The 15,227-nt window shown below is 45.2% G+C and overlaps 1 protein-coding gene across 1 annotated transcript in view; it reads right to left on the bottom strand.

Annotated features, from left to right (window-relative positions):
* The window catches only part of GAREM1 (GRB2 associated regulator of MAPK1 subtype 1), a 162,677-nt gene that overhangs the window by 123,678 nt on the left and 23,772 nt on the right, over positions 1–15,227 (bottom strand). The window lies entirely within an intron of this gene.

Below are 15,227 nucleotides of genomic sequence, written 5' to 3'. Positions count from 1 at the left end.
AAACTAGACCATTATGTACTTTCACACGCAAGTCATTTCGTAGTGCTTATACCTGACTCTAGATTACAGGTATCTGATAATAAACAGAACTACATTTGACTGTCCCATGGAAGTACCTTCCTATATCTTGAAATATATGATAAATTAAACTTGAGATAAATACTTAGCTTGTGATATTGAAATGTAAACAGAGGTATAATAAACACCTTTGACCGTAATTTCTTCTTCGGACATTAAATCTCACCGACCTTTAATACACTAGTATATTCATAGATACATAAACATATGAATCAGCCTAATTTCCATTTAGGAAGGAAATCATAGTTACTTATGGTTAGAAACTAAGATAAGATACTAGGATAAGATCAAAGTCAAGGTTGACAAATCAGTATGCATGAATTTGGTCCATATAAGTCAGTTTACCAGGACTTGATACATTTCAAACCAACAGGGCAAGCAATTAGATTCTGAAATAGCACCAGCTACATCAAGATATGGTATATATTTGGAACCAGATAAAATCAGTTTCCCTCAGCACACATATTCATGTGCCTTGAATAACATTTTAAAAGTAAAGCTTTCAGCATGGCTTTGTGGCGCTATCAGCTTACGTGTAAACAGAACTTGTAAACATCGGATGTTTCACCCACTTTCCTTTGTGAACCACCCTTATAGCATTCTCCTGATTCGGCATGTTGTCCAACAGCACTTAGTAAGCACTATTCCCAGCAGAAAAGACAGAGCAGGCCCTTGTTCTGGCTGCGATTTGGCACGGACTCCATCCACCCAGGCCAGCCTTCCGAAGGGCCTAGCAGGGCTGTTCTAAAGAAAGATCACCACAGTGAGGCCCAAGGAAAAGGCACTTAAAATTCTGTGCCAACCCTGATTTAGTGTTCGTGACGGAGGGAAGTGTCCACCAAATGACCGCTCGGCTCCTCCCCTCCACAAGTTCTCCCCCGACGGGCTGGCACACGTTAATTTACCACCCCTCACTGCTGCATTCCACTACCAATGTACTTAGGACTTCCTACAGATTTCCCTTTTAAATTCTATTAACTGAGTATCTCCCTCTCTCTCTCTCTTAAAAAAAAAATATATATATATATATATATATATATTTTATTGATTTTTTACAGAGAGGAAGAGAGAGGGATAGAGAGTTAGAAACATCGATGAGAGAGAAACATCGATCAGCTGCCTCCTGCACTGCCTCCTGCACACCTCCTGCTGGGGATGTGCCCGCAACCAAGGTACATGTCCTTGACCGGAATCGAACCTGGGACCCTTGAGTCCGCAGGCCAATGCTCTATCCACTGAGCCAAACTGGTTTCGGCTCTCTCTTTTTTTTTAAGAACCTTTTCCATATTTAGGGATAGGGCACACATTTCCGTAACCCATTTACTATACGATCATTAGGGCAAAAAGTTTATTTGGAGACTCTCCCACCTGACAATTGTGAAAACTTCCCTAGAGAAAGATGTTCCTTTCTTAGATGTAATTTACTATTGTTCGAGGTGAACGGTACTTCCAAGTTCATTGGTAAATATTGTGGGGAAATGTGCCTCAGTCGTCTGCTGACTGACCAGGTCCAAGAACCTCTCCTGGGAGCAGAGAAGGGAGTTGGAGAAGCAAAAGAGAGAGACTAACATGCGCGAGGGAACCCAGACATACATGACAGTACAAGATAAAGTGCTCCTTTTGTGGCCGAGACTTTAAGTCAATAGATGTTCAGTGGAGGCATGGAGCCAACCTCCCTGACAGAGCCCCACAGTCAAGGCCCCAGGGCTGCCTCGTCCCGAAGAGACGCGTGGAGCAGCAATTCTGACAGTCGGTGGCGTGCCTGAGAATCCTCTGCGAGTTAGAGCCTTCAAATGCACTTCTGCCATCTTCTGTATTCTACAGAAAGTCCCCTTTTAATTCTACTGAGAGCTTTCACAATTCCATCTACCCGACCACGTTAATAATATTCCCGGAAGAGCTAAAGAGCTGGCCACTTATTTCATCAGCTCCCTCCTAAGTCTGCATCACCCTCACTGCCCCATCATCCCCGACAGCTTCTGGGAGTTCCAAGTTTTGGCAAGACACATACAGTTGCGACTGCAAAGCAGCGAAGCAGACATCACATCAACGAGGCGAGGACCCTGCCATTGGTGAAGGTATGTTTTGCAAGAAACACATCATTTACCAAAAATGAATAGCTACCTCCACTTAGTGAGCGGTGGTTATTTTCCAGGAAACGTGTTAAGTATTATTTTTAACGTTCAATAGCTCTATAAACTCCTTCCCCCAAATTTACAGATGAGGAAAACTGAAGCTCAAAATGGTGACATAATTAACCCAATGCCACTCTGTTAATAAATGAAGGAGCTGGATGCCCAGGCAGTGTGGTCCTATTTCCCATCAGGGCACTTGCCTGGGTTTCAGGCTCCACCCCCAGGAGGGGGCGTGCAGGAAGCAGCCAATTGATGATTCTCTTTCATCACTGATGTTTCTGTCTCTCTCTGTCTCCCTTCTTCTCTCCGTAATCAATAAAAAGATATTTAAAATAAAAATAAATAAAGGAGCTGGAGAAGAGAACCAGGAGTTCCTGTCTCCCTTAGCTGGAGGTAGAAATCGAGAACTCAGTTCTCAAATGGTGACAATGGTGACACGTAAGACAGCCATGGTCTGGGTGTAACACTGCTACCGTCAGAGGCATGAACGGAACAGCTGATACAAGGAACATGCTTACCACCTACAAGAGCACATGACAAGTTCTACTCCGAAGGCCTGTAATATATTCGGTCATGGCCTACTATTAAAATCAGGCATATGGAGATAAGTGATCCTCTGCGTTTAAATTTAGCATCTAACCTTGGAGAGAAAGCTGGCATCAAACTCTCTGAGACAACTAAAATGACTCACAAATATTTCCAATTTTCCTTCCAACCAGAAAAAATGCGACCTTTCCAAAATGCCACATCATTTTATTGACACGGTAAAGCTTTAGTTTCTAAAGTTGAAAGTTGAATTTCTTACGTCTCATCAGTGTTCTAGCACACAACAGCACGAGGAAAAGGAAGGAGAGGGGTCGAGTGTAATTTGGTAAAACTGCGTGTAAAAATATGACTATATATGGCGGAAGAGCGTACGACAGAGAGTTCTAAAAATGGGGATGGATTATGTCAGAAGAAGAGAAGTCATCCTCTTAAAAATAGACGATCCCATCAGGAAGGCGGTGATCTTTTGGGACACAGAGCAGTCACCTGGAGGGAAATCGTGGGAACAGGAGGACAGCTTGAGAATGGAAATGGTGGAAAAACCTGTTGGCAGGTTGGATAAATTTTGGCACCTTCCTGAAGGCTACATGCCATTAGAGCCTTTCATTGTAATCGGCTGGAGAATCGAAACATGGATCGCTTTGGGGGTTCTGTGGAGTCCAGCCCTTCACCATTCAATGTCGCTCCTCCCCACAGAGGAGGAACCCCAGGTTCAACATTTGGACGACGTGCCCAACCTGTGACCCCCGGTGAGCCACTGAGGCCATCTTCCATCTTCTCTGTCCCTCGGTTCAGTCCTTTGTATGTTCTTGCCCTTGGGTCCCAGGACACGCCTGCACTCCCCTTTTCGGACTGAGCTGGTTTGTATCATTTGCAAAGCCCCAGGGAAAGTGCACATGTAGGAAAGCATTTCTAGAATACATTTATGTTTCTTTGTGTACTGCCCCTTCCCCCTCAGAAATAACCCAAAAACGAAGCCCGCGATGATCCCTTCGTTTGATTAGTGGGGGGACAAAAGGACGAGGCCAATTTGGGGGACCCTAACCTACTAGCCACACTGCCACTTACTATCTCCATCCAAGAATAAAGGGAACGTCCTCATTTCAAATCTGCATCCCAGGCGAGCCCTTTTGTATATCAATAGCAATCAGGTAGATTAAAACCACATATCATTCCACACCAGCTATTGGAACTTTATTCCTCGGAAGTCTCCCCAGTGATACCCTAAATCATCGGAATGGCTTTGGTGCCCATGATCTACCACTCAGGGTTATTTCTATCAGGAGAATCGAATATAAAAAGCTCATAAAAAAACAAAATCACAACACTTGAGCATTCTGGGTAATAATGTCCACCTCCCAGAATCCCTGCCATCGGCCCTCAATAAGCAAACCTAAAACTTGGCTCCCAACAGAACCAATCCTCTCCTGGAGGGTAGCTCCGGTCACCTCCAAGGAAGCAGCCCCTGCCACTCTGCACTCTGCTGCTGCCACGCTGCCCTGAGCCTCACAGCACAGCGCCCTCAGATCCCAAGGGGAGACCCCGCCGGGCAGATGCGTGAGAGAAGCTGAGAGCACAGTTCCTGGCTGTGTTTCCGGCGTGGGTTCCTGATAAGAGTTTAATCTATTGCTGATAAAGGGCACTTGACTTCTTGAATGGAAAGCACTGATCCAGCCAGAGGTGATCTTGGATTCTCAACGAACAGACTTTCCAGCTCACCCCTTCTTGGTGTAGGATGACATTCTTTTTAAAAATATATGTTTTTATTGATTTCAGAGAGGAGAGGAGAGGGAGAGAGAGAGAGAAACATCAACGATGAGAGAGAATCATCGATTGGCTGCCTCCTACACGCCCCATGCCGGGGATCGAGCCTGCAACCCGGGCGTGTGCTCTGACTGGGAATCGAACTGTGACCTCCTGGTACATGGGTCAATGCTCAGTGACTGAGCCCACCGGCCAGGTTAGGATGACACTCTTTAATCTAATTGCTGTTAGCCTACAGTAAAAGCAAAAATGAGATAAATACTTGACCACTTTCTACACTACAAATATTGGTTAATATGTTCAAAGAAGACCAGAAATCATGCATTGTCATGGATGATCTAGTAACATACAACTAACATGATACATGAACAACTTGGTTTCAAGCACCATGTCACACAGCATTATATCGTCATGCGAACGCCAAGTCACAATGGAGGTCATATGAAATTTTAAAAAGCTTTGTCCTTTTCGGTTAGCAAGCCCACTACAGGTCAAAGGTCACGGCATAGTCACCCATCAAGTCCTAGAATACTGTGTACATGCCACTGCGCTGGCCCTGCCATGAGAATGGACCACAGCGGTTGAGTGGGGTCCAAGGGAGAGGACGGGGTCACTGGAAGGAGCGATGACCACGCAGGCACAACTCCCCAAGCTTCCAGACCCAGACGCGGACCAAAGGCAATCACGCCAGAGCCTCAGGGCAGCTTCCAAATGGGAGCCGCAACCCCAGCAGGCTGTCTCCTCAAATGAATGGAACCTGTAAAGGGTGCACGGAAATACCTGAGGGGGTGCAAGGAGCGGACACCAGTGGCTTTGGAAACTCCTCTCTCTCTCTCTCTCTCTCTCACACACACACACACACACACACACACACACACACTAAGGTTGAACAAGTAAATAAATATGCCTCGGCCTCAGCAGGGCTAGGCCCCAGCCTTTGCAGTTTCTTCGGAGATTCCCGGTAAGATGGACGAAGAGTGCCACGGCCTCCCCTCTGAAGGCGGCTCCCACCCCGGCGGGATGCACGGCGCAGGCTCAGTTTGCAGAGGAGGGGCCCACAGAGCCGGGCAGGGACAGAATGTGGCGCGGAGAGCGGCAGAGTCTTCAGCAGTCCAGGGGCAGTGGTGCTGGTGGTGGGAGGTGGGCTGGTCCCCAAACTTGAGGAGAGAAGTGGTGGCCCCGAGACAATGGGCGAATCGCTGCTGTTTCTTTGTCTCTCTGTCTCCCTGCAAGGCGCTCCTGGACACATGAGATTGTGGGAAGAAGTGCAGGGCGAGAGGAGATACAGGAGCTGTTGACTTTTGGGCTAGCGCAGTGGTCGGCAAACTCCTTAGTCAACAGAGCCAAATATCAACAGGACAACGATTGAAATTTCTTTTGAGAGCCACATTTTTAAAACTTAAACTTCTTCTAACGCCACTTCTTCAAAATAGACTCGCCCAGGCCATGGTATTTTGTGGAAGAGCCACACTCAAGGGGCCAAAGAGCCGCATGTGGCTCGCGAGCCGCAGTTTGCCGAACATGGGGCTAGAGGAATGGGAAGGGGGCCCAGAGGAGCGAGAAAACGCCAGGGAGGTGCCAGAGGGAGGGGGGCTCAAGGGAGCAATCCACACAGCTGTCTAGGTCTCCCCGGCTCACCTCTGCGAAGAGCCTACACCTAACCCTCAGCAGCCTACCGAGCACTCTGAGAACCGAGCTACAGGGTAGACCACGGCCCAGACCCAATGACCACGGGGTGGACACAGGGACGTCAGATCCCATCAGCACTGCCAAGGCTGTGAGGGCGGAGCTGACCTTGGAACCCAGACCACAAGGGCAGGGTGAAACCTGCAACCAGAACCTAAGAGGTGGAACGCCTGCTCACACAAGGTGAAGCCAAAAAATCAATGTTCTGCTTAAAATTTAAACAAGACCCTGGGTTTCATAAGAGAACATTCAACACGGCCATTACATGGCCTACAACCAGAAAAAACAGCAACCTGTAAGGGAAGAGATGGCCACCAACCCAAACACTGGCATTATTAGAAAAAGACTTTAAAGCAGCGGTTAGGACTATGGTTTACGATGTAACAGCAAACACTCATGAAACAAATAGATAAAAAGTCTGCCAGAAACCAGGAGACATAAAGAAGAGCAAATGGGGACTTTAGAACGGAAAAGTTCAATAACTGAAATAAAACATGAACTGATGGATTCTACCGCAAAATGGAAACAACGGAGGAAAAAGTCAGTAAACTTGTAGAAAACATCAGTACATCAATAGACATTACCCAACAGAAAGAAAAATAGAGATATTTTAAAAAATGCACAGGTCCTCAGGCTCCTCGGGGACACCAGCACAGGGTGGGACCTTCCTGTCCTCCGCGCCCGGAAGGAGAGGGGAAGGTGGGCTGAAAAAGGGGCTGCAGAAAGCACAGCTGAAACGTTGGCAAGCGGGTAGATAGGAACTCACAGGTTCAAAAGTCTCAGCGAATACCAGACAGAATCAGCTCATAAAAATCCATGCCCTGACACACCCAATCAAACTCCTGAACGTTTAAGACAAAGACTAAAATCCTGAAAGCAGACTGAGTATAATGACAGAAGAAAAAAATAAAAAAGACTGATAGGACTGTTGACTTTTCACCAGAAGTCATGGAGGGCAAACAGGAGAACATTTCTCAAGTCCTGAAGGGAAAGAACTTTCGTCCAGTGAGAATACCCTGACAAATGAAGGGAGAGAGACATTCTCAGTGGAAGAAAAATGGGGAGAAAATTTGTTGCCAGCAGATTTACTTTAAAAAGTGCTAAAGAAAGTTCTTCAAACAGAAGGGAAATGGTACTAGAAGGTAACCTGGAACTGGGGGATGAAGAAAAGCAACAGAAATGGTACATATTGGGGTAAATATAATACACTATTCTTCTCTTAGTTTCTATAAAACGATAGAGAAAAATCAATCAAACCTAAAACTAGTTCTTTGGGAAAAAAAAATCAATGAAATTGATAAATCTCTAGCCAGATTGGTAAAATACAAAAGAGAGAGATAAAAATCGTCAATATCAGACAAGAGGGATATCCAGGCAGGTCTGAGCAGGAAAACAAAGGAACTCTTAAGAACAACTCTGCACACGTGTAGTCAATAGTCTAGACGAAATGGACTAACGTCTCAAAAACCACAAACACCCAAAACGCACTGAAGAAGAAAACTGGTAGCCTGATTAGTCTTCTATGAAAAAGATTAAATTTGTAGTTAGAAAACCTTAAAAATAATCTCAAAGCCCAGATAGTTTGTACCAAACATTTAAGGAAGAAATAACACTACTTCTACAATCCCTTCTAGAAAACATAAGCGAAGGAAATTCTTCCTAGCTCATTCTGTGGGGCCAGAATTACCCTGAAACCAGCATCAGACAAAGACTGTACAGGAGAAGACAGCTGTAGCAACATCCCACATAAACCTAGAGGTAAAAGTCACCAATGAAATCTGAACATTGATAGTAACAGGCCACTTCCGCCATTTTTTATCTGTGGACCTTGCCTGTGGCAGTGCTACAGCGATGAGTTTATCGTGGGACTTCGTGGCTGGGTTGATACTTGAAGGCAACTACTATAATTCGCCACATTAATAGACTAGAAATAAAACCCACACATGATCATTTCGACTGATATAGAAGAAGCATTTCACAAAATTCAATACCCATTCATGATTAAAAATACAAAAAACCCCACAAAATGTTTTTAGCAAATTAGGGAGAAAAGAGAATCTTTTAGAGGACATCTACAAAAAATAAAAGTAAATAAAAACCCAGAGCTAAATCATGGACCTTGAGAAGAGAACACATGTTTTCCCCTAAGATCCAGAACAAAGCAAGGATCTCCATTCTTGCCATTGTACTTCATCATAACACAGGAAGTTCTAGCCATTGCAATTAAAAGAAGAAAAAGAAATTAAAAAGCATAGATTAGAAAAGAAGAACTAAAGTGGTCCCTATTTGCAGAGAGCATGAACATCTACATAGAAAATCCTAAAAAATATACAAAAGTTCTCTGAACTAATAAGAAAGATTGAAGAATACCAAGTTAACTCACAAAATTCAATTTCTGTATTGTAGCAATGAACAAATGGATACAAATTTTAAAATGTAATACTGCCTGGCCGGTGTAGCTCCGTGGTTGAGTGTCGACCTATGAACCAGGAGGTCACGATTTTATCTCCAATCAGGGCACATGCCTGGGTTGTGGGTTCCATCCCCAGTGGCGGCATGCAGGAGGCAGCCGGTAAATGATTCTCTCTCATCATTGATGATTCTATCTCTCTCTCTCCCTCTCCCTTCCTCTTTTAAATAAATAAAAATATAAAAAAATAAAATAAAATGTAATACCACTTACAATAGTTTCCAAAGAAAAAACCAGACAAGCTATAATTCTAACAAAACATGCATAGGATCTATATGCTGAAAGCTAAAAACACCTTTGAAAGAAATGCAAAGAAAATGTGAACAAATGGAGAGACAGAATATTCATGGATTGGAAGACTCATTATGATTAAGAATATCAATTCTCCCCAAAATGATTTATAGATTTGATGTAATTACAATAAAAATCCTTGCAGGAGTTGTTGTCTTTTGTTTGTTTGGTTGGTTGTTTTTTGGTAAATACAGACACGTTGATGCTGATATTTATAGGAAAATGCAAAGAAACTGGAATGCCAAGCAATTTTGAGTAAGAAAACTAGTAGTAAAATCCGAGGACTCACCCTACCTGATTTTGACTTACTAGAATCAAGACTGTCCTGTTGGTGAAGGGACAGACACAAAGATCAATGGAACAGAATAGAGAATCCAAAAATAGATCCACACAGATATGGTCAATTGCTTCTTGATAATGAAAGCCAGTTTCTCACTGCTGGAAAAAGAAGTCAAATGAGCAAAGGAGGAATGTTAAGCTGAACCCTGTGCTAGCTATGAATCCGAGGTTATGCAGTCTGAACCCCCAAGCTCATGTACAGTGAGGTGGATATGAAAATAGATAGAGAGATGTGTGTGTACACATTGCCAGTTTACATACATATATGTCTTCACTCTGCTGAGAAGACTAGACGCAGGGACACCCCTGTCGCAATCAACTTCCCTTTATTAAAGGAACCAGCCTCTTCGAGGAAGTGATTGATCCCAAGGCTGAGGCAGGGAACACAGAAAGTGCGTCTGGAACATCTTAAGGCGTCAGAAAGTGAGAAAGGGCTGAAAACAAAGACGGAGGCACAATGAGGGCCACCGAAGGCAACGAGAGCACTCCCTACGGCCAGAGCTGGAATAACTGGAGCAACAAAGAGTGATAATATGGGCATAACCCAAAGGAAAAACACCCATGATTCTGTGCTGCTATACAGAAGGATCCCAATTCTACGTGTGGAAGCGATGAGGGAAATAGAAAAACCACTATTTCAAGAACGCCACCGTAAGTGCTTCCAGCAAGACCCACGGATCCACAATGAGGGGGCCAAGTGTGAGGAGAAAAAGGACACAGGCATTGTCTCAAAGTGTCTCCCCGGAAGTTTTTATTAGTTACAAGGGGAACAACAGTAACCTTACGGTGAAGAAGCCTGGGAGAGCCCGGCTGGTGTGGCTCAGTGGTTGAGCGTTGACCTATGAACCAGGAGGTCTTGGTTCAATTCCTTGTCAGGCATGTACCCCGGTTGTGGGCTCGATCCACAATTGGAGGGGTGCAGGAGGCAGCCAATAGATGTTTCTCTCTCATCACTGATGTTTCCATTTCTCTCTTCCTCTCCTTTCCTCTCTGAAATCAATAAATATGCATATATATAAAAATAAAAAAATAAAATGGACTGACTCTTAAAAGAAAAAGGGGGTAAGGGGGAACCTGGCAGAGACCAGCTTGCCCAAAGGATCAAGGCTAGCATCACCAGTAATAGCTGTATTGACATCACGTATCGCTGATATAACTCATTGAGAGATCATCATCTCTGTGGTATCCTCCCCAAGAATGCCCGACCGAAATCTCGTTAAGAGAAACCACCAGATAAATCCAAATTGAGGAGAATTCTACAAGATCAATGACCAGATCTTTTCAAAAGTGTCAAAAGATCTCACCCAAAACAAGGAGAGACCAAGGACCTGTCACAAATTACAGAGGTCTAAAGAGACCGGAGAACTAAATGTAACGTGGGATCCTGATTAAATCTTGGAAAAGAACAAGGACAATAGAGAAGACACTGGTGAAATCCAAAGGAAGTCTACAGCTTAATTAATAGCACTGAGCCAATGTTAACGTTGTAGTTTTGATAGCTGCATTACGGTTATGAGGGGGAAGATGGGTTAAGGCTATATAAGAACTCGCAGTACTATTTCTAGATTCATATAAATCTAAAACTATTTCAAAATATAAATGTAAAGAACAAAGCAAAAGTTTTCTTTCCAACATTTATTATTAAACTAGAGGCCCCGTGCATGAAAATTCATGCACTGGAGGGGGGTTGGTTCCCTCAGCCTGGCCTGCCCCCTCTCACAGTCCGGGAGCCCTCAGGGGCAGGAGGCGACCCTGCGATCAGGGGAAGGCGATGCCCCATCACACCTCTGCTGCTGCCACTGCCGGCAGCACAAGCCTCGGCCAACCCTGGTTACCTGAGCCTCAGGCTGGCCCTGGGCAGCTGGGGGACTGAGGGGACTGGGGGACTCCGGAGGCAGGCGCGTGGAGTGGCCGGACCTGCCTGGGGGCGGGCCCAGCCATTGCGCATGCCTGCTGCCCTGGCGGGGCTGAGGAGACTGGGTGCCGCCATCTTGTGGCTGTGGGCACCGCCATCTTTGAGGGCGTGGTAGTCAATTAGCATAGTCCCTCTTTATTAGATAGGACTGGTGATAATGAAAATGGGATCATTTGTCTGTAGAAACATTATATGTGGTGGGTAGGTTTACAGGATATCCAGCAAAATCTACTTAAGCAATAATGTTGTTTTTTAAACAAAGTAGTTGTAATGGTAGTAATTAAACAATAATGATGATATAGAATATTTTTTTTATTACAAATGTTGTTATATAAAAGAAAGCAGTACATTTAAACGGGATAGTGTTGCTATAGATGTAAAATGTCATGGAACCCTTCAGAGGGACTACGCCCAGCGGCCCAGTGGGCTGGGGAAAGGAGCATCCGTCCTGAATTCCTAGAGGGGCCGGGCACGGCTGCAGGTGCTTCGCACGCAGCATCTTCACTCATCTTTCCTCTCCCCGGGGAGGGGGTATTGCTAGTCCTCCTTTACACGTGAAAAAACCCGTGGACAACCTTCCCTTCCCATTCTCCCCTGGGAGGCGGGACATGACAGATCTCTCCACTTGTGCTGCTGCTGCTGTGAGCAAGAAAGAAGCCACTCACAGAAAGACACCCGTGGTGCAGAGGGAAACACAGCGGGTGTGAGCCTCCCAGCAGCCGCCGGCCACGGAAGCTCAGCGCTGGAAGAGACGGCAGCAGCAGAGGGACCGTGGCGACCTGCTGTCCGCAGGCCCACGCGGGGCGGGTCCTCTGTTAACGCTGTCCGCCCGACACCAGCGGTTTTCCAGCAGCCAGAAGCCTGCCCTCGGACCCGGCCACACAGGCGGCCCCCCTGCAGCTCTGCTTCTCCGCGTCTGTCCCCAGATCTGAATCTAAAAGGGCTCCTTCTTCGGACACCAGCCAGCGCACGGGCCAGGCCCTGCACCCCGAGCCCGCCCTCCCGCCCGCGCGGAGAGAAGTGCTCTCGGTCATCCGGAGACACAATGTGCCAATATTTGTGCTTGCATTCCGAAGGACAGCAAACTTCCGGCCCCGGTGCAGCCTGCCCGGGCCCGCGGGAAGGTCACGGTGCCGGCCTCCACGCAGTCCCAGGCGGCCCCGGAGTTCAACCCTGAATGCGCCTTCTGTCCGCGCTCCGGGCAGGTGCGCACAGGGGTCTCCTTCTGCAGGAGAAACCCCCCTGAACTGTCCAGAGGCAGTGTGGCCAAACACTAAACTAAATGACAACACTGCTACATGAAAGTCAGGACCGATCTACCATTTGAAAGTAAAAATCGGTCCTGAAAACCCGTAGTTCTGGTCAACACTGCTGCCGACCCATTGCATGGCTTTCCATCATGCCCACTACCCTTTACATCACCACTGGGACAGCATTAGCAGAGACGTCTCCATGTTTATATTCTTCGCCATAAAGTGAGAAACTAAGCTACTTATAATGAGATAAAGTCTTTAGCAGCCTGAAAAGCTAAGTAGATCAAAATAATAACTAAAAATAGAAACCAATTAATCTGAATCCCGTGCCAAACTTCCATTTCAGCGTTTCATTCACTCTGTGATCATTCCGGTGTAGCTGGAGCGTTTACAATATAAACTGTATTGCAAGAGCCTCCCATTGAAAAACGTTATTTCCAGAAGGAGCCATGCCACAGAATAGGGAACTAAGCCTATGAAAGCCATTAGTAAAGAACGGAAAGCCAGCCTGTTTTAATGGATAAAAATAACAGGCGACTTTTCGAGAAAACGTGGCCGTGGGTCTGAGAAAGAGGCTGGGAAGTTTCCCAAACTCAGGTCTGACGTGGATGTACATTCCCAGCCCTGGCAGCATATGGGACGCGGCGGTTTCCAAGTCACCTGCACGCCCTCGGCGTCTGCCCTCTCCTCGGCCGCTTTGTTCATTGTGCTGATAAGAGGCCGATGGGAAGAGAGATGCTTTCACTGAAAGATCCCAAACAAATGTTCTCAGAAAATGAAGATATTGTTCTCGAACAGAGAGCAACTGTTCAGGTTAACAGAGCAAGAGTCTCCAGCATACACGGACTTGTGTTTGGGACTGTAACCGAGAACACGCGGGTTCCTCAGCTCACAATAGCGAGAGGTTAGAGAGATGAAATTAATCACTGCCTGTCAGAAAGTGCCCCCCGCCCCGCCATGGCCAAACATAATGACCAAACAGACAAGTGGAAAATGGAGTTTTTTTCTTAAACTTTTCATGTCCTTTCATATGGATTGAAATGCCAGCAATACTTTCAAGATCAAATACCTGGGACACACAGACAAGCCATCCTTGAAAAGGAACCTGTAGAAAAGTCAACTCAAAAGGAATCAAAGACACGCCTGTAGGAGCTGAAATCAAAAAGGTTCTTAGAAGAACACATAGGAGTGAATTCTTGTGACCTTGGATGAAGCAATCATTGCTTACATGTGACCCCAAAAGTACCAGTGACAAAGGAAAACAGAGGAACACTGGAAATCCTACACCTGTAAAGCATGTGCTCCGAAGGACACCGTCAAGAAAGTGAAACGTTAACGCACAGAAGCACGTTAGCAGAGAAATATTGGCAAAATGTGTATCTGACAAGGGACCCTCCCAAGCCCGCTCTTCATTCCTCATCTTGCAGAAGGCCATCACTGTCTGTACAGACTAAGGCAGTGGTCGGCAAACCGCGGCTCTTTGGCCCCTTGAGTGTGGCTCTTCCACAAAATACCACGGCCTGGGCGAGTCTATGTTGAAGAAGTGGTGTTAGAAGAAGTTTAAGTTTAAAACATTTGGCTCTCAAAAGAAATTTCAATTGTTGTCCTGTGGATATTTGGCTCTGTTGACTAATGAGTTTGCCGACCACTGGACTAAGGGATGCAGGTGGGAAGTCTACACACATTCCTTAAAAGGGTGACTTACAGGATTTTTAAAAAAAGGTATATAGCTTTCACTCAGGATCACACACACACACACACACACACACACACACACACACACGTCACAGAACTGTCACAGAGAGGTCTGTCTTCCTGAGCATCTTTCAGAAACAGAAAAGAATTTGTGCAAAAGTAGCCTATGATGTACGTGTAAAATCGTTCATCAGAAACGCTTAACAGCGCCTGCCCCTCACATGGAGGTATCGAGTCCCCCAGAGCACCATTCACATATTCACACTGTTATTTAAAAAAAAAGAAGAGAAAAATGAATGATGTAAATAAAAAGTCTTGTGGAAATTATTGTATACGGTAATACTTAGAATTCATGAATTAATAATTTCTTGCCTTTGGTTATAAACCAGAAATCTTCCAATGAAAGATGACCAAGTCAAGCTGAATGGCTGAAGCTAACAACTCCTAGTTTAAACCGCCCAAGTTCAATGTGCAAATATGGTTCAGTATGTCTTGAAATCTTCTAATGCAAAATTACCCATCTTACTATAGCATAACAAATTATTCCCACCTCCTAAAAGTAGTTTAAAATCCCTACAGCAAATTCTACACATTTAATTAGCATGCGTAATAATCTCAGAATCAAATCACAATGGATTCATTTTTTCTAGGAAAAAATCATGAGACAACAGTAGCATGATAGAAATTACTCTCACAAATCATCATTTCAGGAGCAAAACCATGTTATCCCAGGAAATGCCATGTGGAGGTAAAAATGCATGTTGCTAGTCAAAAGAATTGCTCTAAATGTTAACGGACGCTCTGCCACGAAGGGACCACAGCCTTCAAATTTATTCAAATAACAGATGGGGACACTGCTGTGCAGGAAAAATCTCAAAAGTCGTAAATACAGGAGTAATTATTCCTTTCCAAATACGGAGAAGGTTGATTACCAACACACAGTAAATGGCTACACCAAAATAGCCTCTCCAGTTCTCGGAGTACTTCCTCAGAGCGTGTATTTTGTATAACACACACACACACACACCAGCACGCACGCACGCAATAAAATTATT

This window comes from Cnephaeus nilssonii, assembly GCF_951640355.1.
Source record: "Cnephaeus nilssonii genome assembly, chromosome: 11".
NCBI lineage: Eukaryota > Metazoa > Chordata > Mammalia > Chiroptera > Vespertilionidae > Cnephaeus > Cnephaeus nilssonii.
Note: the sequence above shows the minus strand (reverse complement) of the source record. Positions and strands in the feature narration are given on the sequence as shown.